The sequence below is a fragment of the Schistocerca cancellata genome, chromosome 2 (genome assembly GCF_023864275.1).
Source record: "Schistocerca cancellata isolate TAMUIC-IGC-003103 chromosome 2, iqSchCanc2.1, whole genome shotgun sequence".
Classification (NCBI taxonomy): domain Eukaryota; kingdom Metazoa; phylum Arthropoda; class Insecta; order Orthoptera; family Acrididae; genus Schistocerca; species Schistocerca cancellata.
In genome coordinates this window covers 1,006,438,598-1,006,465,823 of record NC_064627.1, presented here as the reverse complement: position 1 = coordinate 1,006,465,823, position 27,226 = coordinate 1,006,438,598, and positions in this window count along the sequence as shown.

Sequence of the window (27,226 nt, the reverse complement as noted above, 5' to 3'; positions counted from 1 at the left end):
AAGTAGGGACTGTTAGTGTTTGCACGTGTGTTGATAATTCAGCAAGGGACTGGATAACAGCATTGCTGGTTCAAAGGACAATTCCAAAACCTACGTGAGTGTACAAGTGGTGGTTTATGGACTTGCTATTCTGTCTGCAAGCCTTCTAATGACAATTGCAAAAACTTTGTGCATGCACAAGTGGTGGTTTATGGACTTGCTATATTAACTGCAAGACTCTTCAATGGTGATTGTGCACCCGCACAGTTACAACAGATGGCTGCTGACCATCTCTACAAGGACTACAGTTGGTCTGCACCTTTGCTGACTCACCAATACCACAATCTCTACAAGGACTACAGTGGGTCTGCACCTTCGATGGCCCACCAATATAATTATTTATACAAGGACTGCAGTGGGTCTGCACCTCTGGTGGCCTACCAATACCATACTCTCTACCAGGACTACAGTGGGCCTGTCCACAATTTCTACAAGGACTGCAGTGGGTCTGCACCTCTGGTGACCCACCAATACCGTAATCTCTACCAGAACTACAGTGGGTCTGCTCTGTGACGACCTACCTAACAATCTTCTTCAAAACGTCGAATGACTCTGCTGTGGGTTTGCTTTGTTGTGGCCCATTACCTGTCAGCATGTCAAGAGTCAGCACTGTCTTTGCGTTGGAAAAAACTCTCACTATTCTGTATGGTGTAACAAAATTCCATCACTATTTGTATGGTCGCAAGTTCTGTTTAGTGACGGACCACAAGCCTTTGCAGTGCTTGTTTCATCCATCAAAGCTGGTTCTTACACGCACTGGCGAACAATTGCAATGCTGGTCGTTGTTGATTTCGCATTGGTTCAAATGGCTCTGAGCACTATGGGACTCAACTACTGAGGTCATCAGTCCCCTAGAATTTAGAACTACCTAAACCTAACTAACCTAAGGACATCACACACATCCATGCCCAAGACAGGATTCGAACCTGCGACCGTAGCGGTCTCGCGGTTCCAGACTGTAGCACCTAGAAGCGCACGGCCACTCCGGCCGGAGCTTTCGCATTATCAGTATGAAATTGTGTACAGACCTACAGCAAAGCAGGGCAATGCAGACGCCCTATCTCGCCTTTCGATTGGCCCAGACTCTGATTTTGATGCACCTCCCGCATCTCGTTGCCAAATCGATGCGCAGGTCTCTGAATTGTTGGAATCTTTTCTCTTGCACTACAGAAAAATTGCATAGGTCACAGAAGCAGACCCAGACCTCAAGATTTTGTTCCATTACATTCGCACGTCTTGGCCTCGCTCATTGAACAATATCTACAACACATTTGTGAACCAATACTTGGAATATCGGCATAGCCTTTCACTTCAACAGGATGTGATTCTAATTCAAAATGGCAGTGGACAGTCCCGTGTGCTTATTCCCAAAGTGTTGCAAAAGGGTGTGTTGCGATTGCTCCACCAAGGACACTGGGGAATTGTTCGCACTAAACAGAAGGACGGCACTGCACTGGGCAGGGTGTGGTCGCCCACATTGAATAGATGACGTCACAGTGTTGCGCATGGGCGGAAAACCAATTCACTTCACCACAGCCATTCTCAGCTTGGCCTAAGACTCAATCGTCATGGCAATGAGTGGATATTGATTTCGCAGGATTATTTTGGAACACTCGTTTGCTCATAGTGGTAGACTCTTTTAGCAGTGCCTCTACCACGTCACGTAGCATCATTCAAGCGTTGTCCTCCATATTTTGCATAGAAGGGTTGCCAGAAGTACTTCTGTCAGACAATAGACCACAGTTCACTTCACGTGATTTTGAACAGTTTTGTGAACGCAATGGCATTCGTCATTTAACAAGTGCTCCGTTTCACCTGCAGTCCAACGGAGAAGCAGAAAGCTTCGTACGCACTTTCAAGCAATAGATGGACAAGCTTCTGGCCATGCTACAACTCGTTTGTCGCCTCCTATCGCTCCAACCCATGTATAGACCGTCACCGTGAAACTTCTGCGCGGCCGTCGTCATCGGACGCTGCCCCACTTGCTAAACCCACAGAGGCATCCGGAGCCCCCAATAGTCCGGAAGTATCGCTCTGCACAGCGCGATCTTGTTCTTTTCAGGGTTTATGGCAACCGTGGGCGCTGGAAATGTGGCGTCACCCAGGAAAAAATTGGCTCTTACATGTATTTGACGGCAGGTTCCGATGGTATGCAGCGCCGCCACCAAAACCAAATTCGCGCATGTCATTCTCCCCATGATTCTGCTGCTTTTATTTGTGGTGTCACCGCCAAACACCACACTTGCTAGGTGGTAGCTTTTAAATCGGCCGCGGTCCGCTAGTATACGACCGACCTGCGTGTCGCCACTGTCAGTGATGGCAGACCGAGCGCCGCCACACGGCAGGTCTAGTGAGATGTACTAGCACTCGCCCCAGTTGTACAGCCGACTTTGCTAGCGATGCTACATGGACTACTAAGCTCTCATTTGCCAAGACGATAGTTAGCATAGCCTTCAGCTACGTCATTTGCTACGACCTAGCAAGGCGCCATAGCATTTGATATTGAGATTATAACATGTACCGTCAAGAGCGATGTACACCAATTGTGGATTAAAGTTAAGTATTATATCAACTACATACTTTATTTGCTACTATTAATTCCCTTAACTGTTCCAGATCTCACGCCAGTCAGCGTGTAATTAAACGCGTGCATTTCGGCCTCCTCTAGCAACACAGTGTTGGCTTTTCTGCCAGCACTTCAGTATTCCCTCAAATTCACGTCCCCACGGGACCGCACAGTCTTCGCACCACCCACTGGTGCCACCAGGGCACCTCAGGAGGAGGGAATGAATTTTGCGCACTCGCTCCCGCTGTCTGCGCTCGCCGATCCCATGTACCTGGACCGGCCTGCGCCATCGCCATCGCCGTCGCAGTCATCGTCCTAGCGCCTGCCATCAGGCCTGGACGTATGCCCCGGCAGCAGTTTTCCGGAGGATGTTCCTATTGCCTCGCAAGCCAGATGGTGGGGTACGGTCGGGAGTACACCGACCTCCACAGTCACAGCTCCCAGCCCACCTCTATGTCCAGCGTTCTGACTCCCTCCCCCTTATCATTCGCAGCCTCACTACATGACAACTGTGTGGCATTTTGGGGGGAAGAATGTGGTGGCGTAAGCTGGCGCCAGCACACCATGCGGCATAGAGGTCGTGAGAAAGTCGATAGAGGCCAGCAACATACTGGCAGGTTTCGCGTCGTTCGTGTCACTCTTTTCTATTATTATTATTTGCGTAAAAACGCATATATGAAAAGAGCCGCGAAATATCTTTTAGTAATGCTGTGCTATGAATTTCTTTATCATCATTACTTTTTAACAAAACAGAATATATTGAGTTCTTATTGTTCTGTATCTGGCCTTCTATTAAAGGAAAATTTTTCGTGACTGTAACTCATTCTAAAAATCAACATATCTTTCCTATTTTATAGTTATTGAAAATGAAATTTACTTTGTTATGAATACTGATGTTCCAGTTCGTATGATTGTTCAACAACAAGATTTTGCAGTGGATTTTGTTTCTCGGTAAAACACCATTCAATACCACGACTAGCACAAGAACATGAGACTCTTATTGAAAAAATACGTTTTCACTATAAAGTTTGCCAGATCAGAACCGAGCACAGCAAGATTCCTATTAGATTTTGAAGGTACATTATCTTTTTTTTTTACTGTTAGTTATATATTATCAGCAGCCCGTGTCAACCTGCAACACATCATAAAATCTGCTGCTCTGCACTGCAAGTCCGGAAGCTAAAAGAAATAATATTATTTCACTATTATTTTCCCGCTTCCTTGCGGTATGATAGATCCTATTTGAGGTAGTTTGAATACGCCGCAGCAGCGGCTCTTTCGTTCGCCGCGCAGCTCGGCACCACAGATAATATTTAAATAACTGAAAAATGTCTCAACAGGATGGGATAATGCGCAAGCAAGCTATAACAATTAATAATGCAAGTTTTCATTTAAATAACTGTATTCAAACCTTTAAATACGTTAACTGTTACACACCTTTAAAATGCGCACTAATGGCGTACATCTTTCAGTCTTGAAAAAGAATGCTACGCTAGCGTAGCGTACAATACAACGTCACAGGATATCCCACTCGCTTAACTCCAAGAAGAAGAAGACAGAGAAATTAATGTTCGTCATGTATTATATACTAGTTACATATTCTAATCTTTGTTTGATATTTATCGTCTGTGGCGGTTTCATTACTCGACGACGCAGATATTCTCTAAAATAAATAATAAAAAAAACTACATAATTTTATACAATAACACGATATGATACATATAATTTTCTCGTTACTACATAATATGTTTTTTTCTACTAGACGTTACACAGGTAACGGGCCGCCAACGCCCTCTCGTCCGCTAGTATTTAGATCGCCGCCGTGGTCCGGAGGGCCAACCTGTAGCAGTTTGTCGCACCGAGTGAGTTCCAGTCTGTCATCAGTTGCAGCGCAGTGGGAGTCGCAGTAGCAGTTAGCTCCGCCTCTAGCTCAGAATCGCGCAGCACACAGCAACCAGAATTACTTTACATAACGGACATTGAACTTCACCAGCAGTGGGTCTAACGTGGACGTATACAGAGAGCCTGAACCACAACGACTATCTTGACTTAAGTAAATTTCTGTTCTTACGAATAAAGAACCCAGCTAACGCATGCATGCAGTTTGTGTTATAGAAAGAGGAGACCGGCCACCAAACATCCTCTCCTTGCTTCCCATGGTACAGTGACATAAAAAATAGTGAAACTTTACCATCATTAAAATGTCGATAGACAAATAGCACTTTACTTATTAAAAAAATCCAGCTGGTCAGATATTTAAGACGACATATTTCATTTCTAGAAAGTAAGTGCTTCACGTATAATGAGCAAATCCATCATCCATCCTGCTCATACGAATAGCGCAAATGAAAACACCGAAAATAAGTGTTTGATGCAGTACATTCACCTTCGTCTAAAAAACTACATCTACATCTACACGATTATTCTGCAATTCACACTTAAGTGTTTGGCAGAGGGTTCATCGAACCACTTTCATACTACTTCTCTACCGTTCCACTCTCGAATGGTGTGTGGAGAAAAGGAACACCTAAATCTTTCCGTACGAGCTCTGATTTCTCTTATTTTATTATGATGATCATTTCTCTGTACGTAGGTGAGTGTCAACAAAATATTTTCGCATTCGGAAGAGAAACTTAGTGACTGATATTTCGTAAATATATCTCGCCGCAAAGAAAACCACCTTTGTTGCAGTGACGGGGTATCATATCAGTGACACTCTTACCCCTATTGCGCGATAACACGAAACGAGCTGCCCTTCTTTGCACCTTTTCGATGTCCTCCGTCAATCCTACCTAGTAAGGATCCAACACTGCGCAGCAATATTCCAGCAGAGGACGAACAAGTGTAATGTAGGATGTCTCTTCAGTGGCTTTGTCGGATCTTCCAAGTGTTCTGCCAACAAGTGCAAGGACTAGGGTGCAACTGCCACTCTAAGATGAAGAATATGGTGCAATAGAAGCTGCATCGAACTAGTCAGATGACCAATGATTGAAAAATAGCTCTGTTTTCTCTGATGTGGTTTAAAAAGAAAGAAGAGTCTATTGAATATTGTGAGACACTACTCTGTTTCATTTTACCATGAGTTTTCTGGACTGACACCATTATCTTCACGCTATAGAGTGCATTACATTAGAACTCCTCTCTCACAATATAGTAATTTGTATGTTCTAACCAATACTTCGAAGGTGTTGATGAAAAAATAAAAGCACTTTTGATACAAAGGCACAGTGTTTTACTGCCAGGCTGAAAGCTTTTCATCTTGCCTTCTTATAGTCTACATTGCAGCTTTTATGTAAACTTCGACTAAATTAAAGAATTTGGAAAAAATGGCGAAAGTTTTGGGAGGCGAAGTGACTGACATATATTCTTTAACTTTTGTATTGTTTTCGACAGAATCACATAAGCGTTTTATAATGCTTTTACCTGCTTCGACCAGTCAGTGGTCATTTTCAGACCGCTAATGGGTAAAGGAGGATACAAAAAATCACTTTGTAAGCCATAAAATCATCCACCTAATTACCTGATTACCGAAAAAAAACTGAAATCATACCTAAAGGCCTGTCCTACAAGCAGTTTCCGATAAGCTGTATCAGTCTTGTTGAAAACATCGGTAAACACTTGGCTGATTTTTAGATTATACAATTAATCAGATTTATAGATACTATTCCATCGGAATTTCAAACTACGTTGATGGGAAGTGGTAACAAAACAACTATTTGTGTTGGTGTGTAGAATGTATGGGACTGACGTTACACCGTCAGACTTCCGGAGAAACATCGTCCACACAAATCAGTAAATAGCAAAACCCGGTAAGTGCAGCAATTGTCGTACGATCATCTTAGCAGCTCATGAATCCAAGTTGCCAACAAGAATAATACTGTTAGATGACGATGAGTTTGGCTTTAGGAAAAGAAAGAGGCTAGAGAGACTAAGGAGGTAATTCTGACGTCGAGGTTACTAATGAAAAATTGTTCAAATGGCTCTAAGCACTATGGGACTTAACATCTGAGGTCATCAGTGCCCTAGACTTAGAACTACTTAAACCTAACTAACCTAAGGCATCACACACATCCATGGCCGAGGCAGGATTCGAACCTGCGTCCGTAGCAGCAGCACGGCTCCGGACTAAAGTGCCTAGAACCGCTCGGTCACAGCGGCCGGCTGCTAATGGAAACAAGGTCGAAGCAAAATCAGGAATTGATAGTAATTAAGGCCCTGGGAATGTAAAATGGTGCGAGATGTTCGAAATTCTGTGTCAAATAGCGGTAAGCAATAGGGAAAGACGGGTAATGAGCCGTGACGTCATGTAATTAGTAGAATGCTCTGTCTGGCGGCACTGGTTCAGGTGTAGTATCGACTATTCCTCTTGCAGCCACATTGCCATTATCTATGCGGAAGAGTTGGTATCTGTGGAGTGTGGCCTTAGAAGGTATTTACTTGCCGAGATATATACGGGGTTCGCTGGCCTTAGGAGGAGGCACGAATTTTGGACATTAGCGGTAGCTTCGCGACAAGTGGTGGTCACGAGGTCCGAACGACCGAAGCCACGAGCTACGAAAGGAGGGCCTGCGCAGAGCGAAGATACCGGGGTACTTCATTGGGGTCGGCGTCGACTACAAGCAGTAGGCCGACATGCCGTTGGTTGGCAACATTCGTGTCGGACGACCGCTCGTAGCCGTCAGAAGAGACGGGATGGGATCCAATCGCACCTTGGTTGCCGATTGAAATTAAGAAGTTGGTTGCTTTGAAGTAAGCCTTATTATTGTCGTATTGTTTGCTAATCTGTTTAACCTTTAAGCACAGGTGCGCATCTAAACCCCGAACCTTTCGCCATACAGCATTCAAATTAAAAGGTACGTCATCTGCTTTGAGTAATTGAATCACTCTTGTCATCAATGGTTATTATATCGTTTTCATGTGTTGCAGAAGGGCGTTTAATAAGACAGTGTCCTGCGGCCGGCCGTGGTGACCGAGTGGTTCTAGGGGCTTCTGTCCGGAACCGCGCCATTGCTACGGTCGCAGGTTCGGATCCTGCCTCGGCCATGGATGTGTGTGATGTCCTTACGTTAGTTAGGTTTAAGTAGTTCTAAGTCTAGGGGATTGATGACCTCAGATGTTAAGTCCCATAGTGCTCAGAGCCATTTGAACCATTTTTTTGTGTCCTGCGCGGTAGTAAAAAACGCTGTTGCACCCAATAACAGGCGAGCTGCTGGTCCGGCCGTCTTGTAATCATTGTCATATTATTTGCTGTTTTGCGATACAGCACTTCAGATTTCTTTTGCAACTTAAGGTTTAAGGTCAAAAGAATTTTTTCAATTTGTTAAAGGAAATTTTACAGTTAAAAACTTCTATTATCTGTGAAACACAGTTTATATATTGTTAAATAAACAGGTTGTGTGAAGCTATATTTGTGGGTCCTCCCTTTACCGTTTTCCTTAATTCCAGTAGGTACCACGTATCAGGTAATATATTATATGTACAAGAACTAAGAGAGAACAGTAAGAGTGAAAGGCCAAGAACGCAGTGCTCAGATTGAAAAGCATGTAAGACAGGGATGTAGTCTTTCGCCTCTACTGTTCAATCTGTCAACAAAGAAGCAAGACGGAAATAAAAAGAAAGGTTCTAGAGTGGGATTAAAATTCAGGATGAAAGAACATCAATGATACGACTCTCTGATGGCGTTGCTATCCTGTCTGAAGGTAAAGAAGAATTGCAGGATCTGTTGAATGCAATGAACAGTCTAGCGAGCACAGAATGTGAACTAAGGATTAAGCGAAGAAAGACGAAAGTAATGTGGCCGAGCGGTTCTAGGCGCTTCAGTCCGGAACCGCGGTGCTGCTACGGTCGCAGGTTCGGATCCTGCCTCGGGCATGGATGTGTGTGATGTCCTTACGTTAGTTAGGTTTAAGTAGTTCTAAGTCTAGGGAATTGATGACCTCAGATGTTAAATCCCATAGTGCTTATAGCCATTTTTTCAACGAAAGTAATGAGAGGTAGCAGAAAGGAAAACAACGAGAAACTTAACGTAGGGGTTGAAGGTCACGAAATACATGAAGTTAACGAATTATGCTACCTAAGTAGCGAAATAACCAATGACGGATGGAGCATGGAGGACATCAAAAGCAGACGAGCACTGGCATAAAGGGCGTTCTCTTGCCAAGAGAAGTCTACTATTATCAAAGATACGCCTTAATCCTAAGAAGAAATTTCTGAGAATGTACATTTGGACTACAGCATGGTATGGTAGCAATGTACATTTGGACTACAGCATGGTATGGTATGGTAAACCGAAACAGAAGAAAATGGAAGCATTTGAGACTTGGAGCTACAGAAGACTGTAGGTAGACTGATACGGTAAGGCTGAATCGGCGAAGAAAGTAATATATTGAAAACAATGACAAGAAGAAGGGACAAGACGGTTGGACATATGTAAAGACATCAGGGAATAACTCCCATAGTACTAGAGGGAGCTGTAGAGGAACAGGTTGAAATACATCTAGCAAGTAACCAAGGACGTAAGTTGCAAGTGCTACACTGAGATGAAGAGGAATTTGTGGCGGACCCTATCAAAGCAATCAATAGACTGATGACTCAAAACTTTGAATCCACTTTTTATCTAGTGTCACTCTGAATCCTTTAAACAGTTTTAGCGTCAATTATACCATCAACTGCATAGCAGATCAATCTATTAAAGAACCCTTTCCAAATACTGAGCATGATTCGTCAAGAATGACAGTAATCTTCAACATGAATGCGTCAGAATTATTAGAAATACTTCATGGGAGATTAAAAACTATAACATTTTCACTGGGAGTAGGAATAAATCTTTCGGAAGGAGGAGCAATTTCTGCCCAAACACATTTATTTAGTACGGTGCTTTTACCCAATTTCCATGATTTTCTTTCTTATGGTTTTGTAGAACGAATTCCTAGTCTAGGATAGACGTGCACATCCGCTTTCTGGTCGCTACCCTTTTCACGGCGAGTCCAGCGAGTAGAATCGTCCTTATCTTGTCGGAAGCGCTCGCCCTATTTGGCTTGACTTGGGCGAGTCAGTCGTTTCGTTTATAGCCTTTCAGAGGGGTGGGAAGCCGTTAAACCTACGGATGGACACTTGAACCCCGAGTCCCGCGTTACGCCTCTCTGCAGCCCGTTGTGAGCTCTTGAGCTTTCGCATCCCAGTCGTAAATGCTGCCTGCCCACTCACTACTTTAAGCTGTGACGAGATACAGTCCATTCGATGGCGCTCTAGCTTAACTCATTTTAAATGGAGAATTCTGTTTCACGTTGTTATACATGCTCTCCAGTTTGCTTCAAACACACATATTACTAGACTCTCCAGCCATCGTTCCCAAACACAAATGTGTAGAAAGATGTGACGACGAGCGTCAACGCTTTTTTTTTTTTTTAAATCTGTCTGAAATCAAATCTGATATGACTGTAAGTATCCGCCATTCCTGGAACTATGTGCTATCCTTAGAACACTATGACAGTGTAATTAATTTTTTGTGCATTCTGAAATTTCGACACATCAGTGTTGATGAACCTACATTTCAGTAACAACTGAAAACAGCTGAGGAACAGGTAATACGGATTACAAATCTGAATTTCTTTGCGTGTGTCCAGAGTTACAAGAGAGTGTAGATGTAGCTGCGAAATAGACACTCTCAAGCTCTTCGCATTTTTGCATCGAAAGATAACGTGAGGGAAATGAATACAAAAGACGTTGCATTATTACTCTTCCCTCTTCATTATTTCTGATATTTGACGTGTGATCTGTATGTAATTATCAACTAATGGTGAATTGGTGACAAATGACACATCAACTTTGGTGCCGCCGTATACTACTCCCGGAAAGAAGCTGGTGGAAATAAACGAAAAGCCATTTCCAAAAACGTTTATCTCAAGCGACCAGCTTGTTGTCCACACTGAAATGAATGCTTTATAAACGAGATGAAGTAATAATTAAGGAACAAATAGACAAAAATCCTGTTATAAAACATGTTTAGTCGTAATTTTTCACCATAACTGTTCTTCTTGAAATAGTATTCAATTGCTGCTGCTATGCCTTTCGGGGTATAAGGTCGTGGTCCACGAAACTCTTCTGTTCCTAATGTTTAGTCCAAAACTGCGCTGGACATCTTCAGAGGCTTCTTAGGAAAAGAAGAACTTCTTAGCAGAGATCGCTTTAAAAGCTTTATTGTAGATAACAGATTTGGTAAAACTAAGTTATCATTTTCAGAGTTGCGTAAAGGTTAGTCTTGTGGTGTCCCGGTAGGCACGGCTTGTTACGTTATGTGAAGGATGTTTTGACGAAGTGTGATGTACACAGCAATTTTAATTTTGGCGTGCCAACGCATCGATCATTGTATGTTTTTTGTATCTGGAAATTCAATGGAAAGATCTCGTGTGTAGTTGGCGCAAGATGTTTGTAATAACCTTCATGCAGATCTGAAGATGATAACTTAGTTTTACGGAAACCTGTGATCTGCAATCAAGCATATTATAGTGGTGTCGGCTAAGAAGTTCTTCTAAATGATGACTACAGATCGCCCCTTCGAGCTCAACTTGAGTAAAATAATCTTTAGAGGCGTTGCTCCTCATGATCTTTTCTTTCCTATTAAAATTATCTCTATGCTGATATATTCTTCTCTACATAGCCGTGGATAATAGTCCGTCATCGCAGACATAATCTTTGTTTGAGAAAACTTCACTTCGTGACTTCTTGGCCGAAGAGCATGCTCTGCTGCAGTCGATTTGTCTATTTTCTCTAGCCGGCAATGATTCACGTGTTCCATTAGCCGCGTATTCACACTTCTCTTAGTTCTTCCAATATGAGCTTTACCGCACGTACACGTAATTTTATACACGCCACTTGCTGACAGAGGAGGGCCTTACAAATCGGAGTGCTTGACCTTTTTCCTTTGTTGGTCTAAAAACCGTTTTAATGTCATGCTTCTGTAAAATCTTTCCGATGTGATCTGTTACTTTTTTAATGAAAGGAAGAGAAACTATATTCTTCCGTCATTGATTTTCATGTCATTGCTTTTCATGCTTGGCCTTCGGCCTTTCGTTGTTATGGCCTGCTCAAAAGTCATAAAATCGAGAACCACTGTTAGCGCTATTACTTCTCCTGGTATGAAGTAGCAAGATGTCCGGCAATTCATTTACAGCCATATATTGGGAAAAATGGCTCATATATAAAATACTCGCATCATTTTATAGAGAAAACTGAAGGGACAATTATAGCTGCTAAAGATATCCTTGTAAGTTACAACATAATGTCTTTATTCACTATGATTCGAGCCAGGGAAGTTATGATTTTTACAACGGATATTTTTCCAGGAGATCTGACTATTCCTCTCAGACACTACCTTACTTCAAGTCATTTCCAATGGGATGATGAATTTTAAGAACAACTTGATGGTAGAGCAATGGGTAATCCATTAGATCCTGGACAGCTAATTTCTATTTGGAGAAATCCGAACAGGCAGCTTTAGATAAAGCAAATAAGAAACCATTTCGCTGGTATCGGTTTGTTCACGACACATTTGTGATCTGGCCGCATGGTAGAAAAGGTTTTGGATGAAATCTTTGGTTTTCTAAATAACACAAATCCAAAAATCCAGTTCACAACGGAAACAGGAAATGACAACAAAATATCTTTCTTGGATGTTTAGTTTTGAGACAGGCCGATGGAAGTTTGGAACATAAGGTTTTTCGAAAAGTACGCACACGGAAAGATATTTACATAAGAATTCTAGTCACCATTCACAACAATGGTCAGGTGCCATTAAAAGTCTGCCGATAGAGCCAAAAGGATTTGTACGATGAAATACATGGCCGACGAAATGAAACATCGAAAACAGGCTCTCGAGAAAAAAGTGAGTACTTGGGGAAAGAAGTAAACAGAATTCTACAACCTAACAGCGGCAAGCCGAAGGATAATCATGAGAAACAACGACGGAAGAATACAGTTTCTCTCCCTTTTACTAAAAAAAGTAACAGATCAAATCGAAAAGATTTTAAAGAAACGTGGAATGAGACCGGTTTTTACACCAACTATCTGTAGAGGATAAATGCCCTCCTCTGACTTCATGTGGCGTGTATGAAACTCCGTGCATGTGTAGTAAAGTTTATATTGGAACAACCAAGAGAAGTGTGAGTACAGTGCTGAAGGAGCGCATGAGTCTTTGCCTATTACAGTAAATAGGCATATCGGCTGCAGCAAAGCAGCTCTTCAGTCAGGAAGTCGCCAAGTGAAGTTTTCCGAAACAAAAATTTTATCTACGACGAGGAACTATTATTCACGACTAGCAGAGAAGCCACTGAAATACACTCCTGGAAATGGAAAAAAAAAACACATTGACACCGGTGTGTCAGACCCACCATGCTTGCTCCGGACACTGCGAGAGGGCTGTACAAGCAATGATCACACGCACGGCACAGCGGACACACCAGGAACCGCGGTGTTGGCCGTCGAATGGCGCTAGCTGCGCAGCATTTGTGCACCGCCGCCGTCAGTGTCAGCCAGTTTGCCGTGGCATACGGAGCTCCATCGCAGTCTTTAACACTGGTAGCATGCCGCGACAGCGTGGACGTGAACCGTATGTGCAGTTGACGGACTTTGAGCGAGGGCGTATAGTGGGCATGCGGGAGGCCGGGTGGACGTACCGCCGAATTGCTCAACACGTGGGGCGTGAGGTCTCCACAGTACATCGATGTAGTCGCCAGTGGTCGGCGGAAGGTGCACGTGCCCGTCGACCTGGGACCGGACCGCAGCGACGCACGGATGCACGCCAAGACCGTAGGATCCTACGCAGTGCCGTAGGGGACCGCACCGCCACTTCCCAGCAAATTAGGGACACTGTTGCTCCTGGGGTATCGGCGAGGACCATTCGCAACCGTCTCCATGAAGCTGGGCTACGGTCCCGCACACCGTTAGGCCGTCTTCCGCTCACGCCCCAACATCGTACAGCCCGCCTCCAGTGGTGTCGCGACAGGCGTGAATGGAGGGACGAATGGAGACGTGTCGTCTTCAGCGATGCGAGTCGCTTCTGCCTTGGTGCCAATGGTGGTCGTATGCGTGTTTGGCGCCGTGCAGGTGAGCGCCACAATCAGGACTGCATACGACCGAGGCACACAGCGCCAACACCCGGCATCATGGTGTGGGGAGCGATCTCCTACACTGGCCGTACACCACTGGTGATCGTCGAGGGGACACTGAGTAGTGCACGGTACATCCAAACCGTCATCGAACCCATCGTTCTACCATTCCTAGACCGGCAAGGGAACTTGCTGTTCCAACAGGACAATGCACTTCCGCATGTATCCCGTGCCACCCAACGTGCTCTAGAAGGTGTAAGTCAACTACCCTGGCCAGCAAGATCTCCGGATCTGTCCCCCATTGAGCATGTTTGGGACTGGATGAAGCGTCGTCTCACGTGGTCTGCACGTCCAGCACGAACGCTGGTCCAACTGAGGCGCCAGGTGGAAATGGCATGGCAAGCCGTTCCACAGGACTACATCCAGCATCTCTACGATCGTCTCCATGGGAGAATAGCAGCCTGCATTGCTGCGAAAGGTGGATATACACTGTACAAGTGCCGACATTGTGCATGCTCTGTTGCCTGTGTCTATGTGTCTGTGGTTCTGTCAGTGTGATCATGTGATGTATCTGACCCCAGGAATGTGTCAATAAAGTTTCCCCTTCCTGGGACAATGAATTCACGGTGTTCTTATTTCAATTTCCAGGAGTGTATATAAACATAGGGATAATTTTAATAGGAAAGAAGAGACCATGAAACTTAACGACATATGGACAGTAGCTCTGCAGAATTGCTAAAGAATTTTTTATCTTTGACGACAATCGTTAGTTAAGTTTTGCCTTTGTCAAGGATCACGTCTACTTATCATGTGTAACCACGGCCACGCCCCTTTTTCTGCAGTGCATATGTCGCTCTCAGACGTCCGACCAGTCAGTCAGCAAGACTCAACGGAGGAGCAACCCCTCTGAAGATGTCCAGCACAGTTCTGGACGAAACGTTAGGAACAGAAGAGCTTCGTGGACAACGACGTTATACCCTGTAAGATTTACCAGCAGCAATGTCATCCGGTCATGAAAGCCTTCATTCTAGTTTTCCACAATGTAATACAAGGGATGACCCGCTTGTGACTGAAAAGATGTGCTGAAATATGGTTTGGTGAAAAAACCTCAAATGAATTTGTGCTTTGAAAAACAGACCTAACCCATTGTGATAGGCGGTGGGAAATAAATTTTTGTCAAGTTTTAGATCAAATCCAACTCACAGGTTGCTTGAAGTGACTGGAGGTAGCGAATGATTGTGTATATCTATGATCTATGATTATAAAACGATAAATCGTCCTTGGCCTTGACGCAGTGGTTTGTTCCTGGCGGAACCGGGCAATGTTCAAAGCAACGAAAATACGGTGTCCTTTGTTCTCGTACGGCGCGAGACCTGGACCGTGGAAGCAAGTGAAAAGAGCCAAATTGATGCGATCGAGATGTGGGGTTGGTGGAAACAGTTACGTCTACCATGTTATCAGTGACTTTAATGACTGATATTCGTTTATTCTGAATTTTCATCCCGGAAATGAAGCTATCTTTTAGTTTCCTCATTGCTTTTTCGATGTACTGATTAAACAGTCGGGGGTAAACACTGCATCTTGGTCCTATATCCTCTTGTAATCCGAGCACTGCATTCTTGTCTCCCATTCATATTGCTTCTTCTTGTTCCTCATGCAAATTGTATATTAACCGGCTTTCTCTATCCCTTACACCAATTTTCTGGGAATTCAGAACACCTTGCACCATCGTACACTGTCGAATGCTTTTTCTAGGTGAACAATTCCTATAAATGTGTCTTGTTTTTTCCCGTGTATTGGTTCCATTATCAAGGGCAATGTCAAGATTACTTCTCCGGTGCCTCTACCTTTTCTAAAGCTAAACTGATCGTCCACTCATACCGAGAGTTATTGTTCTACGGTATCTTCTACGCGTCTTTCAGCAAGTAGGAATGTAGTTTCGGATCCGCTGCGTATCCCACACTTCTTGTAGTAGGGTGACTCGGAACGATAGTGCAGAAGTGCAATTTATGGGGGAAGTCCTTCGCAAATCTGCCGAGCTAAAAGGTTTCACTGCTTGATTGGGTGATACAGAATTATACAATTTTTGTCACGTCTGTGTATTTTTGTCTGTTATCACAGTTTGCCTAGAGGCATGCTGTGTCCGACGCATATTGCCAAACGACAAATCGATAACTGTCAAAAATGAATTAAAATATAAATTAAAAAGTAATTGGAACAGGCACAAAGCTGACAGCGCCGTCAACAGCTATTCCGATATGTTACTTTGTTTCCGCCACTTGCCTGGAACACAGTTCTCGTAGCAACACCCAATATGGGTATTTACTCCTGGTGCTTTTAGTGAATAGAATCCACCTATACAATTATGCTGCTGCCTGTGATGTAAGTTAGCAGAGTAAGTGCATGAAAAGAGGGCACTACGAGGTTTGTGGAATATTTTTAGTTTTGTCCATGCATTGTCTGTAACACGAAGAAAATGATTTGTACTTTAGATGCTATAGAAGATGATGGTGCAAAATTTCGAGACGATGAATCAATTTCGGACAGAGAATCATCGTCCGGAAAGGCTGGGGTGAATGGTACAAGCGAAAAGAAAAAAAATTGAAAGTGACCGTTGCACTGATGAAGATGACAAAAATCGAAGTAGGCACATTTTGGCGATAATTTTATTTTTCTGGCAAGTTGGACAAAGTACTACTATCACGACACTTGTTCAGAGTGGATATCCCCCAGCTTCCACGTAGGAACTTCATCGCTGCACGACAATCATATTTGATAATTCCATAAGAGGCTACAACATTTCACTAGAACTGATAGATGGTGCACTTCAACTTGTAAACACGTACTGCAGTCTTATAGCCCTTTAACTGAAGGTTGGTCACGACAATACAGACTTTCCTGTCCCATCTCTAAAGTTGTAAGCTTTATGTCAATCGGGTTCGCCTGGCCAACAATGCTTGCCAGTATATACACAATAACTCGGTTTGTTACACAGTTGGAAAAGAATAGATTTTATCACAGTCCACAAGCAGATTTGTGTCACTTTCCACTCAGTCGGTTACAGACCAATATTCCCTATCTCAAAACGATAGATCCTCCCTTCTCCAAGACCAGAAAGTTTGTTTCATCAATACAGAACCACAATTATACAGTGTGTTTCATTAACACAGAGTAAGTGGTGTAGTAGTAATGAAGAGTTGCCTGAAGTTCAAGAAATTAGAGAGGAAGAATCAATACGCAAAGACGTGGGATACGGAACTACTAAGAAATGACGAGATACGCTTGAAGTTCTGTAAAGCTATAGAAACAGCAATACGGAATAACTCAGTAAGAAGTACAGTTGAAGAGAAATGGACATCTCTAGAAAGGGCAATCACAGAAGTTGAAAACAAAAACATTGGTACAAATAAAATGTGTAATATACAAAATTGTTTTCCTCACGTTACTAGTGGCCCGCTTGTGGCGTGCCCTACATTGCGCTTACTTGGCAGCGTGACTAGTTGCCACACAGTCAGTCTCCTCACACCACACCGGTGTTACTTATGTTTTAATGTTTGACCTTTTGAAGAACATTATGTCTTATATTTTAATGTATGACTTGAGAAACTCAGCTCTTAAATCACTGTACATCTTTGACGATATGTTCTTCATGTAAGTACTATTTGTTTTACACTCGTTTACATTAATGTAAACTTTTATTAGATAAGATATTTAACCTGACACATTCATCCAAAACCCAGGCGATCATAGTAGGCAAAACCACCCCTTCCTTCCGCCTCCTCGATTTCTATCTCACCATCTATGGCCGTCCTATCGCCCTCACTCCCACCCTTAAGTACCTTGGCGTCACCCTCGACCGTCGCCTCTCCTGGACCCCCCATCTCCGGACAATCCAAGCCAAGGCACGCTCCCGACTCCGTCTCCTCAAGCTCCTTTCCGGCCGTGCGTGGCGTCTGGGCCCCTCTACCATCCTCCACACCTATAAATCCCTCATCCGCCCTATCCTCCGTTACGCCCATCCTGCCTGGATCTCCGCTCCCCCCCCCCCCCCTACCTTTTACAAATCCCTTCAGATCGTTGAACGCCATGCTCTCTGCCTCGCCTATCGCATCTGTCTCCCCTCCCCCACGTGGATCCTGTACGACATCATTCCGTTCCCCCACCTCCTCCTTTTCCTTGAACGGATACGGATCCTGTACACCTCCCGAAAACTCGATCCTCCTCACCCGCTTGTCTCCCCCATCCTCTCCCACCCCCGCCCGCTGCTGCGCCTGTATTCCCACGTCCCACCCAGTCTCCATCTCTCCATCCTCCTTACCCTCTCCCAAGGTGGCTTTCGCCAGCTCCCTCTCCCTGATGATTCCCTCCTCCCCTCCATCTACCCCTCCTACCAACTTTGATCCTTCCTTCCTCTTCCTGTGTTTGCTCCTTTGCGCACCCTCCCTCCCTTCTCTCCCTCTTCCCTCCCTCCTCCATTTCTCCCAACTCCTCCCCCGGGCTTCCCGTCCCCTGTCCCTCTACTCCTCCCCCCATCTCCTCAGCCATTGGCATCTTTGTTCTCCCCTCTCCCTCCCTTCACCCTTCCTCCCCTCTTGGCAGGTCCCCGGACTCGCACACGCTAAGTGGACATTCGCTCGCCGGAGATCATCGCCATCAGTGTCTCGTGTGTGCCGTCGTGTTTAGTGTTCAGTGTTCACCGTCGCACTCCATCGTTCACCTGTGCCATCGCCATCTTCAGTGTTTGTGCGTCGTGTCAACAGTTTGTAGTGTGGATTATCGTCGAGTGTGAACGGCTCCGTGTTTGTCTTTATGTGTCTACTGTTTTATTACCCACCGTTATGTCACTTATGTATATTCTTTCTGTTGTTTATTTATCTACTCTATGGCTGAAGAGCGGCGTAACATGCTGCTGACAGCCTGCCTGTTTGTACGGGTTTGAAAATAACAATAAAGAAAAAAAAACAAAAAACATTCATTTTAGGTAATTACCTTACCTTCTGATGAAGTCACCCTTAGAGGTGACGAAACCTGGTCATGGTATTTAGAAAACCTATGCAACCGGTTGGCAGATTTTTACATGTTTTTCAGAATTGGTACAAAGGTGGTAACTTCGAGGAAACCATTGATAACAGAAGAAATACTTCAGTTGATCGATGAAAGAAGGAAGTACAAAAATGTTCAGAGAAAATAAGAAATACAAGTCCACGAGGAATGAAACAAATAGGAATTGCAGGGAAATTAAGACGAAATGGGAAGAAATCGAAAAAGAAATGATGATCGGAAGGACGGACTCAACATATAGGAAACTCAAAACAACCTTCGGTGAAATTAAAAGCATCGGAGTTAACTTTAAGAGTGCAACGGAAATCAAACTACAGAGAGAGCGGATAGGTAGAAAGAACACATGGAGACCTCTTTGAGGGGCAAGATGAGACAGAAGAAGAAACAGGTGATGATTTAGAAGAGACAGGGGATCCAGTTTTAGAATCAGAATTCAAGAGGGCTTTGGAAGATTTAATATCAAATAAGGCAGAAGGGATGCATAACATTCCATAAGAATTTCTAAAATCAATTGGGGAAGTGGCAACAAAATGACTGTTCACGTTGGTGTGAAGAAGCTACGAATATGGCGACATACCATCTGACTTTCGGAAAAATATCATCCATACAATTCAAAATATGGCAAGAGCTGACAAGCACGAGAATTATCGCACAATCAGCTGATCAGCTCATGCAACCAAGTTTCTGACAAGAATAATATACAGAAGAATGGAAAACAAAAGTGAGAATGTGTTAGATGACGATCGGTTTGACTTTAGAGAAGGTAAAGGCAACAGGGAGGCAATTGTGATGTTGCGGTTGATATGGAAGGAAGACTAAGGAAAAATCAAGGCAAGTTCATAGAATTTGTCGACCTGGAAAAAGCGTTCGACGGTATAAAATGGTGCAAGATTTTCGAAATTCTGAGAAAAATAGGGTAAGCTATAGGGAGAGACGGGTAATGTACAATTTCTACAAGTGCCAAGAGGAAGTAATAAGAGTGGACAACCAAGAACGAAGTGCTCGGATTAAAAAGGATGTAAGAAATGGACTGTTCAATCTGTACATCGAAGAAGCAATGACGGAAATAAAAGAAATGCTCAAGAGGGTACTTTGTGACCATCAATCCTGATATCAAGTTTCTCGCTGTTCTCATTTCTGCTACTTCTCATTACTTTAACCCTTCTTCAATTTACTCTCAATCTATACTCTACTGATTAGACTACTCATTCCATTCAGCAGATCATGTAATTCGTCTTCACTTTCACTCAGGATAGCAATGTCATTAGCGAATCGTATCGCTGATATCCTTCCATCTTGAATTTTAATCTCACTCTTCAACATTTCTTTTATTTCCATCATTGCTTCTTCGATGTACAGATTGAGCAGTGGGGGCGAAAGACTACATCCCTGTCTTACACCCTTTTTAATACGAGCACTTCGTTCTTTGTCATCCACTGTTATTATTCTCTCTTAGATTTTGCACATATTGTATATTACCCGTCTCTCCCAACAGCTTACCCCCTATTTTTCTTAGAATTTAGAACATCTTGCACAATTTTACATAGCCGAACTTTTTTTCCAGGTCGACAAATCCTGTGCAAGTATCTTGATTTTTCTTCTGTATATTATTCTTGTCAGCGACTTGGAGACACGAGCTGTTGAACGGATTGTGCGATAGTTCTCGCACGTGTCAGCTCTTGTAGTCTTCGGAAGTCAGATGGTACGTCACCAGATTCATACATTCTACACACCAATGTGAATAGTCGATTTGTTGCCACTTTCCCCAAATACTTTAGAAGAGCCTCCAAAGCTCTCTTAAATTCGAATTCCAATACTGGATCCCCTGTCTGTTCTAATTCGAGTCCTGTTTCTTCCTCTATAACGTCTTCAGACAAGTCTTCCCCCTCATAGTGGTCTTCATTGTACTGTTTCCACATATTCTCTCTCTGCTCTGCATTGAACAAAGGAACTCCCGTTGCACTCTTAATGTTACCACACTTACTTTTAATGTCAGCGAAGTTTGTTTTGACTTTTCTGTGTTATGAATCAGTCCTTCCGAGAATCACTACTTTTTCGCTTTCTTCACATTTTTATGCAGCCATTTCGTCTTGGCTTCCTTGCACTTCCTATTTCTTTCATTCCTCAGCGACTTGTCTTTCTGTATTCCTGAATTTCCCTGAACATTTTTGTATTTCCTACTTTCATGGATCAACTGAAGTATTTGTTCCGTTTCCCATGGTTTCGTCGCAGTTACCTTCTTTGTACTTATGCTTTTCTTTCGAACTTCTGTGACTGCCTTTTTTAGACATTCCTTTCCCCTTCAATTGTACTACCTACTGAGCTATTCCTTATTGTTGTACCAACAGCCTTAGAGACTTCATCCGTATCTTGTTATCCCTTAGTACGTCTGTATCTCACTTCTTAGCGTATTCTTTCTTCCTGGCTTATCTCTTGGAACTTCAGCCTCTTCTTCATCAGTACTACATTGTGATCTGAGACTACATGTGCTCCTGTGTACGTCTTACAACGCAATTTCTGATTTCGGAATCTCTGTGGCTGAAATCTTTCCATATCACCGGGTCTTTTCGAAATATATCTCTTCCTCTTCTGATCCTTGAACAGATAATTCGCTGCTACTGGCTGAAATTTGTAACAGTACTCAGTTAGTGTTTGTCCTTTCTCATTCGTTGCCCTAAGCCCATATTCTCCTGTAACGTTTTCATCTACTCCTTGCCCTACAGCTACATTCCAGTCCCCCATGACTATTAGATTTTCATCTCCCTTTAAGTACTGTATTACCCTTTTGAGCCCTGACTTCCTGCAATGCTCTTGGCAGGATAGTTTCTCTGCCGAAGATACGCGCTTTCCAGCGTCCTGGTTGGCTAGCGCCCTCTATTTAGGACGGCCGCGGCTCGCTTGGTGAGAGTCGGTCGGGGGCAGTGATGGAGAGTCGGTCGGGGCAACGACGGAGAGTCGGGTCAGCGACAGTGACAGAGGGAAGACATCGCACGGAGCATAGCGAGTAGTCAGTAGGCGCTTGGTGCACTGCGAGGACGCACGCTGTTGACGTTCCGGCGCCTGGTCTGGTGGCGAGCGGAACTACGAGAGCGGAAGCAGTCACCGGTCACCATAGGCCCTGTTTAAGACTCGTGTCTATCTCGAATCCTGAGGAGAGCGCGCGAGTTTACCCTGGCGTGTATGTTAACGGCGAGCTCCTGTAATAACTTCAAATGAAGCCGTTATTGGTGTGCTCAGGACCTCCTGCCTGTTCTTGTCACTTGAGCTCTCGACCACGGAATTCGGACGCGCGGCCGATGTGAGCGCCAAACGTCGAGAATGTACTAACTGCTATGTAGATCCTTCAGGCTATCATAACATCATATTGCCGAATGTTTTCCATGACAGTTTATTCACGTATGTATGAGATCTTGCTATTTGAGTTTTTTTTAAGCCTAGTAGCAATTAGAAATTGTTATTTTTCATATTCACAAGGCATGATAATTGACTTGTGAGCTCAGATCTGTAGTTATGTTAAAGTTATAGTAGTGTAAAGTAATTTTTTATGAGTTTAAAGTAGGGGTCATAAGGCTATTTTTCTTTTAAAATTTTTTCAATTATTCTCATTGCTTTTGCGGTGTCACCGCCAGACACCACACTTGCTAGGTGGTAGCTTTTAAATCGGCCGCGGTCCGCTAGTATACGACGGACCCGCGTGTCGCCACTGTCAGTAATTGCAGACCGAGCGCCACCACACGGCAGGTCTAGTGAGACGTACTAGCACTCGCCCCAGTTGTACAGCCGACGTTGCTAGCCATGGTTCACTGAGAATTACGCTCTCATTTGCCGAGACGATAGTTAGCATAGCCTTCAGCTACATTTGCTACGACCTAGCAAGACGCCGTATTCAATTGATATTGAGATTCTATTAATGTATCATCAAGAGCGATGTTCTACAAATGTGGATTAAAGTTAAATATTCCAGAAGCTACGTACTTTTCTTTATAGCATTCATTACGTATCCTGTTTCAGACCTCACGCCAGCCTGCGTGAGTTTAAGCGCGTGCCTTTCGGCTTCCTCTCATTGTGTCTAGGCTGTCTTGTCTAGACACAACAGCTTTTATGCAATTGAATAATCGGTGCAGATCACCGCAATTTGCAAATAATAATTAGTCATTGTGTTGTTACGAGTGCTCTATTTTAATTAAGGTGGTGAAAATAAATTTTTGTAACCTCAAATGGGTTCAGCCTTCCACTGCAGCAGCCCATGTGCCCTGCTTACCAATCCAATACCTTGCCACCTTTAGTATCCTCATAAACTTTTTCTATCTCTTCATCTTCAGCTTGCGAGGTCGGCATGTATACATGAACTATCGTTGTCGGTGGTAGTTTGCTGTCGATTTTGAAAAGAACAACAATATCACTGAACTATCCACTGTAAAACACTCTTTGCTCTACCTTTCTATTCATTACGAATCCTACTCCCATTACATCATTTTCTGCTGTTATTGATATTACCCTACACTCGTCTGACCATCAACCCTTGTCTTCTTTCAATTTCACTTCATTGACCCCCCACTATATCCAGATTGAGACTTAGCATTTCCCTTTACAGGTTTTCTAGCTTCCCTACCACGTCCAAGCTTTTGACGTTCCACGCCCCGACTAGTAGAACGTTATCCTTTAGTTGGTTATTCAGTTTTTTCTCATGGTCGCCTCCCCCTTGGCAGTCCCCACTCCACGCCGAGATCCGAATGGGGGACTATCCCGGAATCTTGGTTCAAATGGCTCTGAGCACTATGGGACTTAACAGCTGTGGTCATCAGTCCCCTAGAACTTAGAACTACTTAAACCTAACTAACCTAAGGACATCACACACATCCATGCCCGAGGCAGGATTCGAACCTGTGACCGTAGCAGTCCCCGGAATCTAGTACCAATGGAGAGATACAGGACACTTTTCCAATTACAGACCACATGGCCCATGGATACACGTTATGTGTCTTTAATACAGTGATTTCCATTGAGTTCTGCGTGCTCATGTCGTTGACCATTGCTGATTTTTCCTGCTTTAGGGCAGTTTCCCACCCCTATGGCAAGAGAGTGTCGTGAACCTCCGTCCGCTCCTCCGCCTTCTTTGACAAGGGCGTTGGCAGAAGTAGGGTGACTTCTTATGCTGGAAGTCTTTGGCCACAAGTGCTGATTATTAATGGAAGTTCAAGCGGTGGCGGTTTCGAACCTGGGACCGAGGACCTTTTGATTACTAATCAAAGACGCTACCCCTAGACCACGAGGGATATCAAGTAATACCAACAGGAATTCCACATCATCGTCATGGAAGGAAAGCTCATGGGACATTCCACATGATTCCATCAAGGGTCACTAATGTTCTTGCACTATGTTAATGACACACAGTTTTCTTTAAAGAAGGAGGCAGAATCAGTCCTCTGTACATTTGCATTTCGCAGACTTGAGAACTTTTAACATTGCAGCGCGCCAGCAATCGTGAATAATTTAATGACTATAAAGAATCCGCCTCGATTGCAAATAGAAACCGGATGTTGACACAGGTTTCGGAGCGAATAACCACGCCATCTTCGGAACACACTAAAACTACAAACTGCATAATACTGGACCATACCTCTTTAGGCAGATTGTAGTTTTAGTGCGTTCCGAAGAAGGCGTGGTTATCCACCCCGAAACCTAGGTCAACATCCTCTTTCTATTTGTAAAATGGCTCTGAACACTATGGGACTTAACTTCTGAGGTCATCAGTCCCCTAGAACGTAGAACTACTTAAACCTAACTAACCTAAGAACACCACACACATCCATGCCCGAGGCAGGATTCGAACCTGCGACCGTAGTGGTAGCGCGGTTCCAGACTGTAGCGCCTACAACTGCTCGGCCACCCTGGCCGGCCGTTTCTATTTGCAGTCGAGGCGGATTACTTATAATTATTTCGTAGACTAATTCTGTAACAACTGAGTTACCCAGCACGACTGACGGACTGCAGTGAAAATAAACAACAACAGGCATGACAGTAAATGCTGCTTTTTTTACTTAGAAAACGGTTTTTCACAAATGGACTGGCTTTAAACTCTGAAACAAAAAAGAACTCACTCCATCTTCTAATAATGTGTAACGTCCCCTTAGAAAAATTATACATGACTGTGCTTAAACTGACACACAATATTTTTTAGGGCAACGCAATCTGACTTTCAATAATCCCTACAAAAGAATGGCCCTGATTAACATTAACCTATACCTCTCACAAATCACTTACCTCACAAAAATCTTCGTTACTCGAACTACTGCAATATAGCGTGCGCCACTACTGCCAGCTAAATAAAAGATTCAAACTACTGAAGGCACTAACTACTGATAGGCATAGTTAGCAAATGAAAGATTTTGGTAGAGAACAAACAATGGATTTACCTTAATAGCGTTCAAAAGTCATAATATATATAGCAATTCATGACATCCAGTCTTACAAATGTACTGTCTCTGATGGACACATGTCCAGATCATCCGCTCTCAAAAATCCGCCATCTCACTTCCCCACATCCACCATTGCTGGCGGCTCATCTCCAACTGCGCAACGCTACGCGCTGTTAACAGCCAACTGCCCAACACTACAATAGCCAACAACAATGCAAACCAGCCACAGACTGCACACAGCACAGCCAGTGATTTTCATACAAAGCACTACGTGGCGTTACCAATAAAAAAACCTAAACAGCCTACTTACAAATGTAATGTACCGCTGATAAATAAGAAACAATATAGTTGTTCCATGTAACTGGATCTGCATACTGACGACACCTTAAACTGGATAAACCTTATAGTAGACCTGCTAAAACTTTCAGGTTCAGCTACTTTTGACATAAGAATAATTTCAACTTTCGGCGACAGAGGAATGAGTTAATGCGTTTTTTCATATTTTCATTAACCTGTTTCATTAACACATTTTGCATGTTTCATGTCCTAAGCGATAGTAATAATCTGTCGTAGCTCCTCGCTTAACCAAAGGTAACAATTACACAAAAGAAAGCTATTAGAAATACATGAATGGTTCACTAGCAGGCGTTTGTTTAAGCAGGTAGGAATATTAATCACAGCCTCTCGACTGAGGAAATTTTCTGTCAACAATCCGTTGCAGTTTTAGAGTAACAGAGACGCTCACTAATAAAATATCAGAGGCACAAGCTGTCTTAATTGCCCTGTAGCGAAATTAATTTTGGCAAAGAAAGGAGAGAGAGAGAGAGAGAGAGAGAGGAACGCTAATAAAACTCTTTGATATTCCGTAAACATAAATAAAACGTCCTACAGAAAGCACAAATGTTTTCAAATGTAGATTAAGGCTGTTTCTTCTTCTGTACAATGTAGGAATTCTGCAGTACTAATACGCCTTTGCATTTTTTCAGTTTCAGTACTAGGTCCGCAATTTCAGTACGAGGTCGGGAACGTTATATTTGTTTTGGCAATGTTAGCGGTAGGTGGTGGCTGGGTGCCCTTTCTACCGCCATCACTTCCCTCGGGAACGAATCCATGTACCACCTCTGTCTACGTCTAGCTTACCCTGAGGTGACAAAAGTCATGGGATACCTCTTAATATCGTGTCGGACTCCTCTTGCCCGGTATAGTGGAGCAACTTGGTGTCGCACGGACTTAGCAAGTCGCTGGAAGTCTCCAGCAGAAGCATTGAGCCTTGCAGCATCTACAGCCGTCCATAATTGCGAAATACTTGCCGGTGCAGGATTTTGTGCCCGAACTGATTATGCCCCATAAATGGACTATGGGATTCAAGTCGGACGATCTGGATGGCAAATCCTTTCGCTCGAATTTCCAGAATGTTCTTCAAACGTGTAAGGAACAACTGTGGTCCGGTGACTTGGCATCGTTGTTTGGCAAAATGAAGTCAATGAATAGCTGCAAATGGTCTCCAAGTAACCGAACATAGCCATTTCCAGTCAATGATCTGTTCAGCTGGATCAGAGAACCCAGCCCATTCCATGTAAACACAGTCCACACCATTACGGTGCCACACAGGATTGCACAGTGCCTCGTTGACAGCTTACGTCAGGGGCGGGCAAACGTTGCACGCGGCTCGTGATCGCACAGCGCTGCACGTGTGCTGCTCGCGTGCAGTCGTCGAATGGGGCAGTGGCGACAGCCGGCAGGTTGCGGCAGTGTAGTACAAGGCTAAGCCGCGGACGTTGATGCGAAGCGACCACTACGTAGTGAACGTTGTATTTCAAGACCCGGAAAATGCAGAGTGAATCAAGGAAACGGAGACGTGGAGATTTGCTATCTTTTAAAAAGTAATGGGAGAACCATTTTTTCTCTGTGCAAAGACGTGAAAATTCGAAATGTTTAATATGTGGCAGTATTCTCGCTGGTCAGCGGAAGTTTAGTATTGAAGGCCATTATAATAAATTTCACAAGGACGAGTACAATTTATTGTCGGATTCTGA